Source organism: Prionailurus bengalensis, chromosome B2 (assembly GCF_016509475.1).
Source record: "Prionailurus bengalensis isolate Pbe53 chromosome B2, Fcat_Pben_1.1_paternal_pri, whole genome shotgun sequence".
NCBI lineage: Eukaryota > Metazoa > Chordata > Mammalia > Carnivora > Felidae > Prionailurus > Prionailurus bengalensis.
Genome location: NC_057349.1, coordinates 15527519 through 15548373, shown reverse-complemented (window position 1 = coordinate 15548373; position 20855 = coordinate 15527519). Strand labels below are relative to the sequence as shown.

At 49.1% G+C, this 20855-nt stretch overlaps 1 protein-coding gene across 1 annotated transcript in view; it reads right to left on the bottom strand.

Annotated features, from left to right (window-relative positions):
- Positions 1 to 20855, bottom strand: part of GFOD1 (glucose-fructose oxidoreductase domain containing 1) — a 120266-nt gene that overhangs the window by 34103 nt on the left and 65308 nt on the right. The window lies entirely within an intron of this gene.

Genomic DNA, 20855 nt, shown 5'->3' with positions numbered 1-20855 from the left:
CTTCCAGAAGGAACACAGGCCTGTCAGCACCTTGAATTCAGACTTCTCACCTCCAGAACTGTTCAGAGAGTAAATCTGTGTTGCTTTAAGCCACCAAGTCTTTGATAATTTGTTTCAGCAGCCATAAGAAACTCACAATGCAGAAAATGCTTATATTTACAGCCAGGGAGATGCACAGGCTCTTGGGTGGCAGTGACCACAGTATGCAGTGACTCACGGAGGACCCATGCCTTATGAGCCACGGAGAGGCTCAGCTGGAAACAGGTGTTCATGGAAGGACCAAGGCACTCGTGATTGTCACTTCCGGAGCCCACGGCAGTGACTGGGGACCTTGGGCCCCACAGAGGCCAGACTACGAAGGGAAAGGGATGTCAGCCTTCAGGCCCCTCCCTCTCCACCTGAGGACAGCCACCTGCTGTGAGAATTTATCCGCACCTTCACTGCATAGCTTCTCACTTCTGCTGTCACTCCCAGACCCTGTATCATCTCAGGGGCAGGTGCTGACATATCCCAAAAGGGTGGGAGCCAGCGCTATATCATGAGACCCAGAGGTGGACCACGGGGGAGACCTGGGGACCCTGTGACCAGCTGGCAGGGCAAACATTCGCCTGCAGCTACTTCCATGGTAGAAGCCAGCACAAGGGCCACCTGGGTGGCTCGGTCAGTTAAGTATCTGACTTCAGCTCAGGTCGTGATCTCACGATCTCATGGTTTAGGAGTTCGAGCCCTGCATGAGTTCAAGCCCCACCTCAGGCTACCTGCCATCAGCACAGAGCCTGCTTCAGGTCAGATCCTCTGTCTCTGTCTCTCTCTGCCCCTGCCCTGCTCACGCTCTCTCTCAAAAATAAATAAACAGTAAAAAAGAAAAAAGAAGCAGCAGCAGCCAACACAAAACAGAAGAGCTGTGGGGAACAGGGAATATACATGGCCAAATACCAACTCAGTCATAGGAGTTAGGAAAAGACAGTGGTGTTGTCTCCTGGCCCGTATGGCATCTCCCTGAAGTGTCCTTTGACTTGATTATGGGGGGGGGACAAACATTTTCATATTAATCATATTTTACATTAAAATGAACACAGACATGGGGCACCTGGGTGGCTCTGTCGGTTAAGCGTCTGACTTTGGCTCAGGTCACGATCTCACAGTTCGTGGGTTCGACCCCCGCGTCGGGCTCTGTACTGATGGCTCAGAGCCTGAAGCCTGCTTCGGATTCTGTGTCTCCCTCTCTCTCTGCCCCTCCCCCATTCATGCTCTGTCTCTCTCTGTCTAAAAAATAAATAAACATTAAAAAAACATTAAAAAACATGAACACAGACATATCTGGAACTGAATACAAAGTCTGCATGAACTTTTAAAAGAAGAGATTTCCTACTACAGACCATGTCCCTAGATACTCCCTCTGTCTCCCAAAGTATGCATTCCCTTTTCGTTGTCCTTAACAAACGTGTCAGAAGAAAGTCCGAGAAGCCTGGTTTAGGAAAAGTGCCAAACACTGGATCCTTCCCAGCTGTGTCTGACTCCTGGGGTGGCCAGCAGTTAGCTGTATCATGTTAGTTACAGAATATATGTTATATATTGTTAATATATATGTTCACATATAGTTACATAATATATACTATATAACATGTGTAATATATAACATGTAATATGTAATACATATACTATATGTTATATAGCATTATGTTATATAATGTTATATAACAATACCTATACACATACATGTATTTTACACGTATACATGTTAGGTCAGTCATGTCTCTAGGCCTGTTTCCTCATCTGTACAACAGAAATAAGAACTCATACTAGTTTTGACTAACGGGCTTCCCTGCGCTCAGAAAGGAAGTAATTCAGGATCCCAAAGCCTGGAGGCAGAACACGGCCCTACTGGGCAATGAACCGCCCGCTCAGGATGCCGGCTCTTCAATGGCAACTTGTCTACCCCACCAGTCAGGGCTCAGGCCAGCCGGTGGCCGTCATCAAGCACAGTGCCCCAGAACGGGAACCAGAGAGGGGCATTCTGGGGCTCAGGGTCGTTTTGGGAAGCCTCTCTGTTGACGAAGATGCCACAGACACCAGTCAGCTCTGCTCGTTCTCTCCTGGTTCTCCCAGCGGAAAGCGTGAGCTACTTAACGGTAATGCTGGGCGCTCAAAACAGACAGCTGGACCAACGCTTTGGGCAACGGGCATTATTTTTAATAACGTGAAACACGTATCTACCCTAGAGCCCAGAAATTCCACTCCTAGAAACGTAACTGAAGGGAAATGAAAACCTATGTCTACACAGAAGACCTGAATGCGAATGTTCACAGCGACTTTTTTTTTTTTTTTAATATACAGTTAGCTCCAAACTGGAGACAACGCAATGTCCCTGAGCAACTGAGTGGATAAACAAATTACGCTACACCCCCAAAATAGGCTATTCGACAATAAAAAGAAACAAACCAATCAGACATGCAACAATGTGGAGAGATCTCAAAAAATATTACCCTGAGTGAAAGAAGCCGTATGCAAAGGGGTACATCCTATGTGATTCTAGTTATAGGCAACCGTAAAACAGACGAAAGCAAGCTATCGTGACAGAAAGCACATCGGCAGGTGCCTGGGCTGGGAGGGTGGAGTAGGGACCACAAGGTCACACGGGAAACCTTTTGGAATCGTGGGAATGTTTCATATTTTCAGACTGGGGTGGTGGTAAGTAGATAGATATATTTATTAAAGCTCATCCACTATACAATGAAAACGAGTGTATTTTGTTACATGTAAACGACACCTCAACAAATAGAAAAAATTGAGAGACAGAAGGGGGAGTAGGGTGGTGGAGAGAAGAGATGGAGGGAGAGAGGGAGGGGGAAAAGGGAGGGGAAAGGGAGGGGAGAGGGAGGAGGGCGGGTGGGAGGGAAACGGGGAGACGGAGAGGTGTCTGATGTCTTCGATGGCACGTTCCATTTGGGGAAGGCCAACACATCATTTTCCCTTCTCCTAAAATGCTTCCCACAGTTGTTCCAACGCTCGCTAAGAAACAGACTTTCATCCCAAAGGAAACCGTGGCAACACTGATTTCTTTGTTTTTTAAAAGACGGTAGAAGACCTCCAGCCTTCGGACACATTAAAGAGAGCAAAGACTTCATGGAAGGCGACGCCCCAGAGAGGACACCGTACAAACTATGACACTGAAACAGACACAATGCCTGGGCCGACATTCGACCAGCACACAACACTCACAGAGGAGGTAGGGAAAAAAAAAAAATTAAACACGGATTTATCAGTCGGCAAGTGGTTGTTGGCCTGAGATTCCCAAGTATCTCCTCATCACCCAGGACCCCTCCCCGCCTCCTCATGGTCCAGCAGTTTGGTGGCTTGGCAGCTACCAGACCAAGACCCTACTCTTAGCTCCACGGTGGCTTTTGTATGGTAGGTGGGTGCCCGGCCATACTGGATGGGGAAATATTTCGAAAGCCCTCCTCCGCCTGAACAATATAAATTACGAATAATCGGCAAGCATATGGTGATCAAAAGAACATGCATTTTGTCAGAAAGGAGTCGTGTCAGTGGAAAAACCCCACAGAAGTGGGATGTTTTTAGTCATATGCCATGTAACACACTTCAGGGATTTTTCCACTTGGAAGCACTTTGACCCGAATTGCAGACTTGTATCTTGCTTCCAGACCAACATTTTAAATGAAGGGAAGGGGAAGGATCTCGGAAGAAGAGAAAGAAAACCACGTCTGGGGACTGGAGGCCAAGGATGAGATATGGGAGCATGAGAGGCCCTCAGAGAGAAACAGAGCCCCCCTCTTCTGCGGGGCCAAGGGAATCCAGCTCTCCACCCTATTAAATAAAGTGAGATGAGAGAGAGCCCTGTTTGTCAGTCCTTATAACAATTAGTCATTGATGCTCAAGTATTGGGGACGCGGACAGACAACAATGGTGTTCTGTCCAATATCTTCAGCAAGGATTAATTCTCCTTAACAGGTGTCTGGAGAGCCAACCCCAGCATCGTGCACTTGTGCAGACCAGCGGTCGTGCTGCTGAAGAAAATAATTTCAGGTTTCAAATTTCTTTATGTGAAAGAGGGAACCGTTTAATGAGGATTGTCTGCCTACAGAGGTTAGCCTCGAATGAGGTTAGAGACTCACTGTGCCTTAATAATATAAATTTGAATCTTCAGGGCATAAAAAAAAAAAAAGGGAAAAGAAGGCTGTTAGAAAATAAAGGAGAGTTGGCCGATATGACTTCAGGTACAAGGGGAAGACTTGTTTGGACCCTGATTTGAGAAAGCTAACCGTGAGATGACATTCTACAATCAAAGGAACCTGAATGTGAACTGTGTGGTAGGTAAAAGCAGGGAATTTTGTTAATGGTTATGGGTCCCAGGGTGACTTGGTGGCTATTTAGAAAGGCAAGAAAGAAAGCAAAGGGAGGAGGGAAGGAAAGAGAAAGGAAGAAGGAAAGAAAGAAAAAAGGAAAGAAAGAAATCAACAGATGCTACGTTAGGTGTTTACAGGTGGCATGCCAGTACTCTGGATGGTCTGACACTGTTGGAAATTTCGCAGAAACATTAACAATCTGAAAACAGAAGTAGGAAAACAGTTCATTTAGAACAAGGCCGAGAAGGATGAAGTGCTTCGAAATAAACTTAAGAAGTGCAAAACTTGCACTCTGAAAACTAAGCAACACTGTTGAAAGAAACTAGCAAAGATACAAGCAATGGAAGGACTTCCTGGGTCCTTGCGGCAGAAGGCTTCATTCATATTGTTAAGATGGGACGCTGTCCAAATTGACCTACGGATTCAATGTAATTCTGACCGAAATCCCAGCTACCTGTTTTGTAGAGATTGGCCAGCTGATCCTAAAATTCATATGGTAAGGCACCCGGAACAGTCAAAACAATCTTAATAATTTATTTTTTTATCTTAGAGAGAGAGAGAGTGTGTGTGTGTGAGCAGAGGAGGGGTAGAGGAAGACAGAGAGAGAATCTCCATGCCATGTGTGGAGCCCGACATGGGCTCTATCCCACAACCCTAGGATCATGACCTGAGCCGAAATGAAGAGTCAGACGCTCAACTGACTGAGCCACCCAGGCTCCCCGAACAGTAGAAACATTCTTCAACAAGAACAAAGCTGGAAGACTTGTAATTCACGATTTCAAACTTACTACAAGGCTTTAGTAATCAAGATGCTGTGGTAATGGCATAACCATGGGCAAATCGATCAACGGCACAGAACTGGGAATTCAGAAATAAACCTGCACATGGATGGTTAATTGATTCTCCACAGGGGTGCTTAAGGCCATTCAATGGGGAAAGAATCGTTTTTTCAAGTAATCCTGAGACCACCATATATCCACATGCAAAGAAGCTGGGTGTTTAGCTTGTACCCTATGCACAAATTAACTCGAAATGGATCAAAGACCTAAACGTAGGAGCTAAAAATATAAAACTTCCGGAAGGAAACACAGGAGTCAAACCTTGAGACCTTGTAATAGCAGATTTTGACAGTAGCATCTGAAATATGTGGGCTTGAACCTCATTTCTGCCATTTTCTTGCTGTGGCCAAGTGGGTGGCCTGATTTCCCTGAGCCTCAAAGGGAACAAAGATACGATCATCATCACGGTGCTGTTAGAAGAACTATACCAGGCACCGCTCTCCTGACAGTTCCCAGAATATGAACTCAACGCCAGCTAACTGTTGGGCACGTTCTCAGTACAAGAACATGTAAGCTACAGAGTGAGGCTATAAGTGGACTTGGGTGCCAGGGTTAAAATCATGTCATTTCAAGATTTAAAAAAAGAACTTCCAATTTACAAAGCTCGGTTTGAATTGTCTGCAAGAGGTCGTTTTCAGGAGATCTGTAGCACAGAGCAGCTTTCAAGTTTTAAAGGCCCCAAGGGACACTGGGGTGGCTCAGTTGGTTAAGCGTCTGACTTCGGCTCAGGTCCTGATCTCACGGTTTCGTGAGTTCGAGCCCCGCGTCGGGCTCTGTGCTGACAGCTCAGAGCCTGGAGCCTGCTTCGGATTCTGGGTCTCCCTCCCTCTCTCTGCTCCTGCCCCGCTCACACACTGTCTCTCTCTCTCTCTCAAAAATAAGTTAACATTTAAGAAAAAAAATTTTAAAGGTCCCAAGAGTGGCACGCAGGAATCCTCTGGGTTGAATTCCACCTGAAGACGTTGCTTGTGGAGCACCCGATGTTTTAAAAATTTTTAAATGTAGATGCTTGTACATGGGTTACTTCACCTCAGTGAACCACACGCTCCACGATTCCCTATCATCTAATCTCGAGCCCACCCCACTTATTTGTATCATTACCTGGTTCCTGAAGGGGATTACGTTTCTCAACTCTGTCAAACGCTAGCACATCTCTGCTAGTTAACCAACCTTCTTCCTACAAAGTGTGAAGAGCCTCTCTTCTTTTAAAAGTCTTTTTATTTTTATTTAATTTATTTATTTTTAAAGTTTTTTTTTTTTATTAAAAAAATTTTTTTTAAGAGAGAGAGCGCATGAGAGCGTGTGCACACAGGGGAGGGGCAGAGGGAAAGGGAGAGAGAGAATATCAAGCAGGATCCACACCCAACACAGAGCCCAACAGAGGGCTTGATCCCAAGACCCTGAGATCTTGACTTGAGCCGAAATCAAGAGTCGGACGTTCAACAGACTGAGTCGCCCAGGTGCCCCTGCATATGTGTTTAGATATCTTTACTAATGTAAAATATGAAGTTCTAAACTAGTTGAAGGGATAACATAGACCAGCGCTGCCCCAGTAGAAATGTGACAAGAAATGCGAGCCACATGTGTGATTTTCTAGCAGCCACATGAAAAACGTAAAAAGAAACGGGATTTTGATAACACCTTTTGTAGTCTGCTGCATCCAGCATATTATCAGCATGTAATCAGTATAAAAGTTTGAGATGCTTTACCGTCTTCCCACCTACGTCTTTGAAATCTGGCGTGTGTTTTATACTTACTTACATCTCAGCTTGGAATGGCTACATTTCAAGGGCTCAATAGCTCCATGTAGCCCCTGGGCTCCTGAACTGGGCAGAGAGAGATACAACCAACAATAAATCATGCAGTATAAGACCTTAAGGGGAGGAGGGTCTTCTGCAGGAAGAGAATATCTACGTTGGAAAGCACCGAAGTGGCAGATTCTGGGGCTTTGGTGGTCCTGGTGGCGGCCACGGTCACGTCGACGACGCTTACGACGAGTGAAACTGAGACCACGTTACTCCAGGGCAGAGGGGGAGGGGAGGATATCCAGGGCTTCTATCTCTGCTGTTGTTTCCACTTCTATCCTTTGTATTCCATGCGTGCTGGGGGTGAGGTAGGGCAGGTTGAAAAAGAAGTAAACAAAACGGAATAGAAGGTGGGGTTGGTAGACCACCGTCCCTAATAGTTATCGCTGCCTCAAGTCCTGGCCCCAACTCATCAATGGTTCTCAAGGACCCCAGGCCAGGGAGTTGCCAGTGCGGGGATTTTTCCTGCCCTTCCTGACTTCGCCTCTCCAGCTTCTGAGGCAGCCTTCTCGAGCTCCCAAGAACAGGCCTTCTGCTCCTGCTATTCAAGGAATATTATGTTCTCCCAACTGTGATATTTTGGGCCTTTTTGGCAGGAGGTGGGATGGGCAGGGGTGGAAAAAAAACTCACGAATGTTCTCTGAACAAGGAACCAGTAAAGCACAGACATCTGGCTCCAGGATTTTGCTGGCTCCAGGGATGTCACCGTAAACCCACTAACACTAATTGCTTTCACGTCTGCTCCCATTTCTAGTGGAAATAAAATGCCTCTCTGGCTAATGGAAAATGAAACACCCAATGGCTGTTTGTTTACCATGTTACATAACAGCTCCCTGTACCTCCAGTCCTGCCCCCAGCCCTCATCCTGAAACCCTCTGAAGGATCTCTTGTCCAAGACCATAAGGGCTCCACACATAAAGGGGAACAAGGCTCAGAAAGGATACCTGCATTCCTGCTAGGGCCCTAGAACCCCTTAATCCTAGACTAAATGGATGAGAGGGGAAGGAAGAAAGAAGAGAGACAGAAAAGGGAAGGAATGCTACTTTTTTTCCCAATGCGTATTTATTTAGTTTTTATTGTTGTTTTTTAATGTTTTTTAATTGATTATTATTTTTTTTTTATGTTTTTATTTTATTTTTGAGAGAGAGAGAGAGAAAGAGACAGAGCATGAGTGGGGAAGGGGCAGAGAGAGAGGGAGACACAGAATCCGAAGCAGGCACCGGGCTCTGAGCTGTCAGCCCAGAGCCCGATGTGGAGCTTGAACCCAGGAACCGTGGGATCATGACCTGAGCCGAAGTCAGACACTTAACCAACTGAGCCACCCAGATGCCCCAATCCTACTTGTTTTTAATTCATGCTTCCATGAATATTTTGGGTCTCCTTACTTGACCTAAATACAAAGATCTGAACCTCAATTTCTGAATTCAGTTTGACTGCCAAAGAAAAGAAAATATAGGTCCAGCTGAAACTGGGATTTAGGGAAATGGCTCTCCACCCACTGGGTCTAATACAGCTGTCCTTTAAAATGATTTGCTGTTGTAAGTCACTGGACAGCCTTCTTTGACAGTCCTGTTCCAGCTTGGTTGACTGTGTTTACCCATTAATTACATAACGTGGTAATGAGTACTTTATCTCCCACTGACCACTGGCAGGACTGCATCTTAAGCATCACTTTATTTCCAGTGCCTAGTGGCAAATCATAAGAGTAGTGGAGGCCCTGAGCTGTCCCTCCCCACCCCCAAGGATTGCAGTAACAGAACCATTTGTTGTTAGCTCTGCACGCGGTAGGTAAGAATAAAACTACATTTCCCAGTATCCTTTGCTGTTAAGTGTAGCCATATGACTAGGTTCCAGCCAATAGGGTATGAGTAGAAGTGTGATGTGTAGATTTCCCATGGTGCCATTCAACATTTCCCATCTTGCTGTGTGGATCCCGCGTTAGGCCACGTTGGCGAGGACAACACCCTAGGGATAGTAGGCCACGTTGGGGAGGACAACACCCTAGGGATAGTAGAGCAACAAGACAGAGACCCCTGCATCCTAGATAACATGGAGCTGCCAGATGGCTTTCACAGGGACTGTCATGTGGGGCAGAAATAATTATTTTGGATCGGGTTACAGTAGCTGAAATTGTATGCTGAGGACTTATTTGTTGAAGAGGAGAAAGGAGAACACCCATACGAGAAATAATAATTCCACTGTGATGGTTATTTTGTAGGTCAACCTGAATGTACCACAGAGTACCCAGACATCTACTCAAACATTACTCTGGGTGGATCTGGGAGAGTGCTTCTGGATGAGATCAACATCTGAATTGGTAGACTGAGTAAAGCAGATAGTGCTCCCTGGTGAGGGTGGGCCTCATATAATCAGTTGAAGACCTGAATTAAAAACCAAAGGACTAAGTCTTTCCCCGCCTTTGGACTTTGACTGAAATATTGGCTCTTTTTTGGATCTCAAACATGCCAGCTTTGGACTAGAACTCACACCACTGGCTCTCCTGGTCCCCAGGCTTTCCCACTTGGACTGGAACTATGCCATTCGCTCTACTGGGTTTCTACCCTGCTGACGGCAGATCTTGGAACTTCTCAGCCTCCATAACCATGTGACCCAATTCTTTTCTTCCTGGCAACCAGGGGTCCGGCTAAAAGCTAATGGTTCTGCTCCTAGAGCGGAAGACAAGAACTGATTAGGGGGAGGGGAGGGATAGCCAGGGGTCTGTGCTATACCTGTAATTCACCAGGACCCGTGCTAGTGCTAGAGACGGTGATGTGTAATAAGATGCAGGCTTGCCCACGGCCAGTGGGAGAGAGACAAGGGATTGTGTAATTACACCATCTGTGACATCTCCCACTCTTTCTCTCTCTCTCTTTCTCTGCCCCCTCTCTATCTCTATCTCTCCTATTGGCTCTGGCTCTGTTTCTCTAGAGAACCTTGACTAATACACCTACGATTTGGCTTTCATTGTGGAGAGCCAGCATCCGGCTGATGAACAACCTCACATCCCCAACCGCTCTATGTGCCCCTGGGCTGCAAAATGCCGTCTTCCTCATCACCTCCTTTTGCTATACGCTGTCTCCTCCTCCATGGCTGGATACAGAGCAGGACCTCTTGACCAGATCAACTTAGACACTTGGGATAAAGATCACATGAAAAACAAAGCCCTCTGTCATGTCCCTTGGGAATGCCTTTGAACCATTCGGTTACGACGGCTGAAAAAAATGGTCCGAGACGGCCAAGTCCAAAGGGCTTATCTTGGAATCAAAACCTTCTTCGACGCAGAGACTGGGTTTTGTATAAACACCTTCTGCGAAGCTATGAAGTTCTATGTAGCAAACTTTAGGGGAAATTAAGATGAGATGGGGCTCGGGGGAGCAGCTATTACAACAGGGTTTATTTAGTCAGATGGTTTTTCCTGAGTCACTCCATTTCATCAGGAGAGAAGTGCAAACACAAACCCTCTGTCTAACGTCGACAGTGAGGAAATAAATAGGGCGACTCCAGCCCCAACCGCCTCCCTCCTCACATGCGCCCAACGGACTCGCCAAGATTGCCCAACCAAAGAGCGACAGTTGGACAGTTTGCAGAGTATCTCTTCCTGGGTCACCTCCCAAAGGATGGGAACGCTTGGCTTTGCTCCCAGGAAAACCGCCATCTGGCAAAGGTATGTGAGAAATGCGCCCTTCCCTACCGACCACTGCAGAAGAGAGTGGCCAAGAGCCCTTCAAAGTGGCGTTTGTCCCCCATGTGGAGAGTGTTTATGAACCGACACATTCTCTCTCTAGCTCCGGAAATAGCCGCCTGATCAGAACACAATTGAACGCGACCTTGGGCCCAGCTGTGGTAGGCAGAGGTTAATTTCCTTTCCCGCTCAGGGCAGGACCCAGTTCCAATTGTCTCGCTTTGCCTAATTAAATTTTCTGCACAATGTAGCAAGTACCTTATCTTGGACAGTGAGGCAAAAGCTCCCCCCTCGTTCCTCCCTGCGGTTTAAAGTGGAAGTTTGATAAAGGGCACATTTTGCCTTAAAAAAACAAACACAAAGCAGCATTAATGGTGAGGAGAAAGTGCTTTTTCTACTGGTGGCTGTTATTCTGGTAAAAATTTATACTCGCCTATGAAGACCGCCCCCCCCCCCCGCCACGTGACCTCGCAGGGAGGAAAGATAAAGCAGCCGTGTAAGGGAGCTCAGGTGAACGACTTAGGACCCGAAAGAAAGTAGGCCAGTGGGTTGAAATAAAATCCAGCCACGAGCAAACAAGAGGTTTAATAAACAGGAGACAATCTGCTGTCAGCACAGTCCCCGGGCCCTCTGCCCCTCAACGCTTTCCTGGCCAGCGGTACCCCACACTCACCTGGCTAAGACAGTTCTGGAAAGGGAACACAGGGGCTGATACATTTGCTCCCTTACACACTCATTTATTTTGGAATGACTTTATGGCTCTTGGAAGAAAGGATCCATGTTCCTTTCTTTTCTTTTTTTTTTTTTTTTAATTAAGAAATGCAGAAAAATCTGAAAAGGGAAATGAAACTTGAAATCCCACCACCTGTCAAGAATCGATCAGGAAGTTAGGTGACTGTACCCCAGTCATCTCTTGACACACACACACACACGGGGAGGAAGACGGGAGCACAGCCCGCACTATCTTTAATAAGGAGGATTTCATCATTTAAAAGTCAACAGACAGAAAAGAAGCAGAATGAAGCAGCATCTGCTGACTTTCCGAGATAATACAGATTTCCAGCCTGGCAGGATTCTGAAGGCGGGGCGAACGTCCAAGGCCAACTGAGGTAAGGGATATCAGAAAGGCAGATAACACAGGGGTATAAAGCCCCAAACCCTAAGTGATTTGATGGTGTTTTCCTTGGCACTCTGGAGAGATGCCTTCAGCTGAGATAAGAGAACTCTGCTCTGGGAGCCCAGGGCCCGGGCTCTCACAGTGCGGCTGGCTCACCCCGGGTCCGGATAGATTTTCTGACCTCTGAAGAAGGGAACACCGGGGCACCTGAGTGGCTCAGTCGGTTGAGCCTCCGACTTTGCCTCAGGTCATGATCTCACAGCTCGTGAGTTCGAGCCCCACGTCAGGCTCTGTGCTGACAGCTCAGAGCCCGGAGCCTGCTTCTGCTTCTGTGTCTCCCTCTCTCTCTGCCCCGAACCCACTCACATTCTGTCTCTGTCTCTCTCAAAAATAAATAAACATTAAAAAAAGTTTAAAAAAAAAAAAAGAAGGGAACGTCTACCTAGCACCCGGTGAATCCAGAAGGCAACAACGAAGTGTGGGAAGAAGGATGGGACTCACCTAACATGCCGGCGGGAGAAAAGTGGGAACCAATTGGGAAGCTCAGAATTAGTGTCAGGGGACTCCCTGGACAGGCCAATGGAGGTCTGGGCACTTGGGATCAAAGAAGAGAAAGAAGGACGAAGGAGAGCATAGGAGAAAGAACCAAAGCCTTACCTACCCCAAACGCCACTCCCACCCTCTGCCTCAGGGAACTAAGGCCAAGTAATTATTCACACAGCAGAGCAGTTTAACTGCCAGGAGACAGTGGGCAATGCTTTCAAAGTGACCGGGACCTCCTACATCACCGCCTGGGGAGGCCTTGAGCTCTCCCGCAAGAAGAGCCCAGGGCCCTACAAACCGCTGAGTGTGTCTGCAGTCCTGTAAGCTTGCTGTCACTGTCTCACAGCACTGGCAGAAGGAAGGAAGGAAGGAAGGAAGGAAGGAAGGAAGGAAGGAAGGAAGGAAGGAAGGAAGGAAAGGAGAGAGGGAGGGAGGGAGGGAGGGAGGGAGGGAAGGAAGGAAGGAAGGAAGGAAGGAAGGAAGGAAGGAAGGAAGGAAAGGAGAGAGGGAGGGAGGGAGGGAGGGAGGGAGGGAAGGAAGGAAGGAAGGAAGGAAGGAAGGAAGGAAGGAGGGAGGGAGGGAGGGAAGGGGAGGGAAGGGGAGGGAAGGGGAGGGGAGAAAGGAAGGAAGGAAGGAAGGAAGGGAGGGAGGGAGGGAGGGAGGGAGGGAGGGAGGGAAGAAGGGAAGGAACGAAGGGGCCAGCAGAAGGAAGGTTCCAGGCAAAGTAAGACCTTGGATCGGAGAAAACAGCTGTGAAAACAGCAGGCTCCAGCCCTGACCGGATCAAACCCAGGGCTGTGGAGCCTGCCTCCTCTATTACCCAGCGAGGACCCACACAGACGTCAGCTGGCCGTCCGCATGCGGTCGTGACTTGCGGCCTGCTCACACGCAATGATAGAGTGTCGCCTGGACGATCCCCTTCCCACAGGGGAAGGCCTGTTGTCGCAGACTGTGAGGGGCACTAGGCGTGAGCATAAAAGAGTACCCCGGTATCTCCTTCTCTTTGATGAGCTGGGACTAGGCCTTTCCCCAACCTATCCGGTGACATCACTTCCAATGAGAAAAGTGGGGGAGGCCTTTGCCTCTGCGTGGACTCTGAACACGGCTTCGGAGTCAGGCTGAGCAGTCTCAGTGTTCTAGCTGTTGGAGTCAAAGTCTTTCCGTTCCCTGTGCCTCCGTTTCCTTGTCCGTGAGATGAGGGAAATACCAATCGCCACCTTAGAGCTACTGCAGAGGACATGGTGCTCACAAAGTGTCAAAAGCCATTCCAATAGAGAGTAAGGCCACCCTGACCATTACCATCAGTGCCCAAGTGTTATGGGCTAAATCATATCCCCCAAAATTCATGTTTTGTGTTGCTAAGCCCAGGACCTCAGAATGTGACCATATTTGGAGATAAGGTCTTTATATATATATATTTTTTATGTTTATTATTTTTGAGAGAGCATGAGCGGGGGAGGGGCAGAGAGAGAGAGGGAGACAGAGAATCCAAAGCAGGCTCTGAGCCGTCAGCCCAGAGCCCGACGTGGGGCTCGAACCCACGGACCGCGAGATTGTGACCCGAGCTGAAGTCGGACGCTCAACCGACTGAGCCACCCAGGCGCCCCGAGAAGGCTCTTGTGAAGAGGTAATGAAGGTAAAGGAAGTCATTGGGGCCCTAACCCACTATGACTGGTGTCCTTGTAAGAGAAAGAGATTAGGACACAGACACACAGGGAGGGAAGACCCCGGGAGGGCACAGGGAGAACCTGGCCGTTTACAAGCCAACAAGGGAGAAGCCTCAGGAGAAACCAGCCCTGCCGACACCCTGACCTTGGACTTCCAGCCTCCAGAGCCGTGAGCGCACGAACTCTGCTGTTTAAGCACCACCCCCGGTCTGCGGTCTCTCGTGACGGCCGCCCACACAGATACACGCCAAGGTTGTCCGTTATTCTCAGCAGAGCTGATGCCCGCCCAGCATGCACCAGTGTCAAAGCGGGGCCAGCGTCACATCCGAGCGGGGATATCGCCTCTAGAATATTTCAAGTGCTTTCGGCATCCGCCCCTCCACACACTCGTTGGTCTTGGACGGTGAGAGAATCAGCCTGGGCGGCAGAAATCAGCAAGAACGTGTCTGCTTCCTGCCCGCCTCCCCCCGCCCCCCCCCCCCCCCCCCCCCCCCCCCCTTTCCTCTTGCCTTCCCTCCTGGGCTCACACAGCTCGGTGCCACCAGCCCCCTCCTTCCTCTGAGGCATGTGCCTGGTGACAACGTGCTCTTCTGCAGGGGGGCTCCTCTGAGCAGAGCCGTTGCTAGGCCCTCACCTGAGAAGCCCCACGGGGACGCTGTCTGAGGACTAGGCCAGGGTTGCCACGACAACAAGCACGGCTCGCTCTTTGCTGGGCCCCCCCTTCGGTCTTTCCAGCGGTGGCAGCGGCATCCAGTGTGCGCACAAGAAGCCCAGAGAGATGTCACCTGTGAAAGAAGTTGTGTCAGAGCACCAGGTGGACCTACGCCCTTGGCTCTGTCATGGAGGTAGCCTTTCCCGACATGTTCCCCTGGAATGTCTGCACCCAACACTAAGTGACACTTTGACGTGACATTCTCTTTTTTTTTATTTAGAATTTTTTTAACGTTTATTTTTGAGAGAGAGAGAGAGAGAGACGAGTGGGGGAGGGGCAGAGAGCGAGGGCGACCCAGAATCCGAGGCGGGCTCCAGGCTCCGAGCCGTCAGCACAGAGCCCGACGCGGGGCTCGAACCCACGGACCGCGAGATCGTGACCTGAGCCGAAGTCGGACGCTCAACCGACGGAGCCACCCAGGCGCCCCGTGACGTTCTCTTTTTTGTAAGGTTGCTGGCTGCACAGCTCGGTGGAATATATTTGCCCATGGTGCCCTGGCCCCCTTCATGCCCTCTTGGGTAGCAGGAGGAAGGAATGCAAGGGACCTATCAGTCTTAAAAATGTGCCCGGGGACAGCCGCCAGAGGGTTAGGTCACCCACTCACCACGGGCTGTTCAGCCTGGCACTGGCCTCCATTTTTGCCCCTGCCACCGAGGTATACGTGACAGGCAGTAAGTATGCATTCCTCATCCAAAGATAATCCACAACAGAGATCGGATCCAAGAATAACCAATAAAACCCTTCCTAATGGAAGGTAACCGCCGTGGCATCCCTCCGGAAGGGCAGGGTACTCCCAGATGGCTATAATTTAGCTCCCTTCCTCTCCTCATCTAAGGTGAGCCAAGGGTGAGGCAAGCTGAAAAGAATGCCTGAGCATTCTTTGACCAAAATAGGAGGGGGGAAAAAAAAAACCAAGACAAACTGAAGCACGTACTGTCCCTTCCCTCCACGGCTGCACCAGCGACCTCTCCCCGGCTCGTCGGGCAGCCCGCGCTCCTTCTCAAACAAGCATGTGGGCTAATCGACCAACAGCAGCAAAGCAGAAACAACCCGGCAGATCAGACCCCACAGCCCTGCCAAGCAAACCAGGTTCAACGTCAGAGCTCATTTGGTTCTGTCTTTTGAACAGATTCCTGAGAACAGCAGTCATCTCAGGAATTACACAGCACAAAACACCCAATGTAGGGGTGCCTGGGGGGCTCAGTCGGTTAAGCGTCCGACTTCGGCCCAGGTCACGATCTCAAGGTCCGTGAGTTTGGGCCCCGCATCAGGCTCTCTGCTCTCAGCACAGAGCCTGCTTTGGATCTTCTGTCCCCGTATCTCTGTGCCCCTCCCCGCTCACGTTCTCTCTCTCTCTCAAAAAGTAAATAAACATTAAAAAAAATAACAAAATAAACCACTCAATATAAAGAGGCCAATATAAAATGCATAAGAACGCCATGTCCCTGACAACTCTCCCAAAAGTCCGGTTCTAAGAGTCTATAGATGATGTTCTCCTCTGCTTTACAGATAAAGGCTTTAATAACAGCCCAATGAAAGCTTCCTCCATCTCCAGAAGTCTGCTACGTACCAGGCAGGCTACTCTGTCCCCTAGTCAGGCTAAAGGGCATTAAACCACTTCCAAGTGCCCAATAACATGCCAAGTGCTGTGGGGAAACTGGAGAAAAACCAACCATGGGCCCTTTTCCTTAGCATCTTGCAATCTGGAGGGAAGAAAAGATGTGCATATTTGGAAATGACTCGAGATGGCAGTACGGTCCCGCTGGATGGAGTGCCAGATTGTGTGACGCAGATCTGTGAGTGCTAGAAGAATCCGGAGAGGGCCAGAGTCAGCCAGCCCCACGGCAAACCCAATCGATGGAACAAGACTGACTCAAGAGGCCAAGAGCTGAGCTGTTTGCCTTAAATAGAAAGCTCACGGTGATCACGGCTCACTCGGGCGGGGCACGCTGCCTAGCTTGGGGCTGAAGCAAGCAGGTCTGAGAGTCGCTCTGTGTGGGTTCAGTTCCTGGCCCCCGCCCCCCACTCGCTGGATGTGTAGCCCTGGGTCCCTCACATGACCTCTGGGTGCCTCCACGGCTCCATCTGTAAAATGGAGACCAACAAAGAGTGCTGACATCATTGGGCTGCCGTGGAAACGTTTCAGCACAGTGCATAGTAATACGCTTCATAAATGTTAGCTGTTATTATCGTGGGCCTGAACGTCTAAAGGGGTTAACAGCAGGCATCAGGATAGTCAGTCGAAGTCAAAAGACACATCACGTAAGTAGAACATAATTTTAAACAAGGTTTTCTTGGGTGGGGGTCGGGGAGGCCCTAGATTCCCAGGAATATGGCGTCAGTCAAATATGGCGTCAGTCAGAAGAGGCTGGTACTCAAAGTAAAGGCTGTCGTAACCCCAGCTGATGCAGCGGCCAGAAACAGAACCGGCCCGCTGTTCCTGCTGCTGGTGATCAGCGGCCACAGCGCCCAAGCAGGGAGGAGAGGTCTGCGCTGAAGAGAAAGCGTGTCAGGGATGATGTCCCCACAACACCCAGCAGCAGGGAAGGAGGAGGCTCTCTGCTGGAAGGACTCCCTCTTCCCCCTGCACTGCCTACCTTCAGATCCCTCCCCAGCACTGTTGGCCTCTTTGGTGAGCACGCTTAAAACATGCGTCAGCAGCTAGACCCGAACGACCAGCTCTTCTCATGTCCTGGTTAAAGTTGGTCCCCTCCCCTCTTGAACAGACGGGTCTCCTCATGGGACAGTTCTAGAACACGCTGGACTACGAAACACATGGCCAGCCAGTTTGCCCTGCCCTTCCAACCCATCGACCCCTTCAACACTGACATTCCCTCCGAGAGGGGGGAGTTGTCCTAACGGAAACAGAAGCGGAATCTCTGAGTCACCCCACCTCTTCCATCCACCTAGCCTTGGCCACTCAAGCTCCGAGCACAAAACCTAGTTCTCAGGAGGTGGATGCCACTGGGCAGGCAGCTGCCAACCTCGATGCCTTCCCACCCCTCATCTTTCCTTAGGGCGAGGCACCTGTCCGCGTCCTGGATCTGATGGGGGCTTGGCCTAACCTCCACACAGCATCAAGTAACAGCCCAGAGCCTCTGTGGTTCTGGATTCAATAGCCAGACAAGCTGACCCACTGGATGGCTCACTTTCTCATCACACGAATATCTGCTCCGAGCTGTGGAAGTGGCTACTTGACACGAACAACACAAAGCACGCAGTTGAGGGCTCGGCACATGCTGGCCATTCGCCTACCTGATCGTTAGCATCATAATCTGTGTGGTTATCATGACCAGCATCCAGGTGTCTATTCATTCATTCAACAGACACGGACTGTGTTTCTCTAGCACCAACCACGCGCCAGGCACTCGTAAAAGACAGACGTGGTCCTCAGCCCTCATGGAATTTAGGGTCTACAGGCAGGGGCTGGGGCTGTTGGCCCTGGTAGGCCCTTGATTTTTATCCGAAGGGGAGTCTCAGAACAGTTTTAATCAGGAAACGGTAGTTCGTATAGATGCATCACGCTTCTCGGATTATCCACAATCAACATTTTATACCTATCCTCTATTGAGCACTCACCATATGGCGGGCTCTGCACTAAGAATTCTACCTGCGTTATCCAGCCATGGCTACCCGCAATGGGAGCTGGGCTGACGGCGGTGGGGACAAAGACAAGTGGTCAGATTCAAGAAGGACATGCTGGTAGAATGAAGGGGGCCCAGGGAAGAAACCAGCACAGACCCCGCCCCTGGCTTCTCAAACCTCCCCATTACCCTCGTCATCATCCCAGGTCACGATTGTCATCCACGCCAGGAACCAGAGTAAATCAACTTGTCAACGTCCTTATAAAGCACCTACCATGCACACTGTGCTTTGAAAGACAACAAGTTCCCTAACAAGCCCGTGCTAGGTTTCTCCGTGCCCTAGAGTATTCCAGTAATCCGTGCTTGGGTGCTCCGCCTTTACCTACTTTCAAAAGCTGAGTTAGAAATGGGTTCCAAAAGAACCCGACAACTGCCGAACAGTCCCACTGATTTAAGTCAGCTCCTAGAGCAAAAGCGGAGAATTAGACCACAGACTACTAAGTACCAGTACTGTTTACTGACCCAGCAGTGCTGCTACGAGAGACGGGCATCACCTAGCACGGAGGGCTTTTTATTGGATCATGCAGCCTGTCACGCACAAAGACCCACAACAATGTCAGGCTCAAAGCAGCAACCGAGCCCTGAGCCTCGGGACAGCGTCTCGTAAACACGGCAGGGAAAGCGTTGCTAGAATATGGGTTCTTTCAGCCACAGCATGAGTTTCGCCATCACTTGCCACATCATCACTGAAACAATAACGCAGGCCGGCACTGGGACCTGCTGGGAAACCAGTAAGTCGAAAGAGCTGAATCCACCCCTCCGTGTAGAGCACACTCTCGTGTCAGTAAGAACATTCCAGAAACATGTCAGTACATTCCAGAACATGTCAGTAAGAACATTCCAGAAAACATGGGCCGCTTTCATCAATGTAAGGATGAATTGACTACACGGCAGGTGTCAGGCACATTGAGAAGATGGAAACAAGGTAAGAGGGAAAAGGGGCTTTCTAAAGGTGAAGGCCTTGGGGCTCCCATCCTCTTCTGCCTGGAAGAACGTGGGTAGCTCGTAGGCAAGAAGAAAGGTATTCAGCCCCAGACCTGGCTTAGGCCTGTCGTTTTTGGAAGCCAGCCACGCAAAAATCCAAGCAAGACACACAGCCTGGGTGACGCGTGGCTGATGAGACAAGGTCCTTTTGCTACATACGAAGCTGTTGGGGATGATTCTCCCGGCATGGAAGAAGTTTTATTTTCTTATCCCACCCTTCAAGCCATGAAGCTTCTGATATCTTGAAAATAATGAATATGGATGTCCTAAAGGGGGGCACAGAGAAGCCTGCCCTGAATTCAGACCTGGGCCACCACTTGTAGGAATCTCTCTCCTGGAAGCCCAGAAGAGTGGCTTGATCGGTCACCTCTGCTGTATTTCTTCTTATATTCTTAGTTAGAGGTGTAAGAAGTTAAAGCAGAAAGGCATCTTGGAAGTCAAGCTCAGACTCCAGTTAAAGCTTAAGAAGCAGTCCCACCATCTGACACCGGTTGAATGAAAACCAAGTTCTTCTGAGCACTGGTCAAGCAAGGGTCTTCCTGTTATCCTGGAAAATGTTTCTCAGTCCCTTTTGCTGGTATCATCGATAATACAAAGCCCCAGAAGGAAGTCAAAAAGGCAGAGAAGCCAACAGATGTTTAAAGTGCATCCTTAGCAACAGCAGTCAAATTATGGAAAAAGCCCAAACGTCCATCGACTGACGAATGGACAAAGAAGATGTGGAATATTACTCGGCGATGAAAAAGAATGAAATCTTGCCATTTGCAACAACGTGGATGGAACTAGAGGGTATTATGCTAAGCCAAAGAAGGCAGTCAGAGAAAGAGAAATACCGTATGATTTCACTCATATGTGGAATTTAAGAAACACAACAGAGGAACATCAGGGAAGGGGAGCAAAAATAAGATAAAAACAGAGGGAGTCAAACCCTAAGAGACTGTTAAATACAGAGAACAAACTGAGGGTTGCTGGCGGGGTGTTGGTGGGGGGGTGGGCTGAATGGGTGATGGGCACTAAGGAGGGCACTTGTTGGGATGAGCACTGGCTATCATATGGAAGTGATGAATCACTGAGTTCTACTCCTGAAATCATCACACTGTATGTTAAGTAACTTGGATTTACATTTTCTTTTTTTTTTTTTTAATTTTTTTTTTCAACGTTTATTTATTTTTGGGACAGAGAGAGACAGAGCATGAACGGGGGAGGGGCAGAGAGAGAGGGAGACACAGAATCGGAAACAGGCTCCAGGCTCTGAGCCATCAGCCCAGAGCCTGATGCGGGGCTCGAACTCCCGGACCGCGAGATCGTGACCTGGCTGAAGTCGGACGCTTAACCGACTGCGCCACCCAGGCGCCCCTTGGATTTACATTTTCAAGAGTCGAAACAAAACAAAACACAAAACAAAAACAAAATGCCTCCTGACGAAGTGTCTGTTCCCTGTTTCCTGGTCAGCCCGTGTCGTTGGGGAGCTGCCGCAGGTGGTTCCTGATTTTGT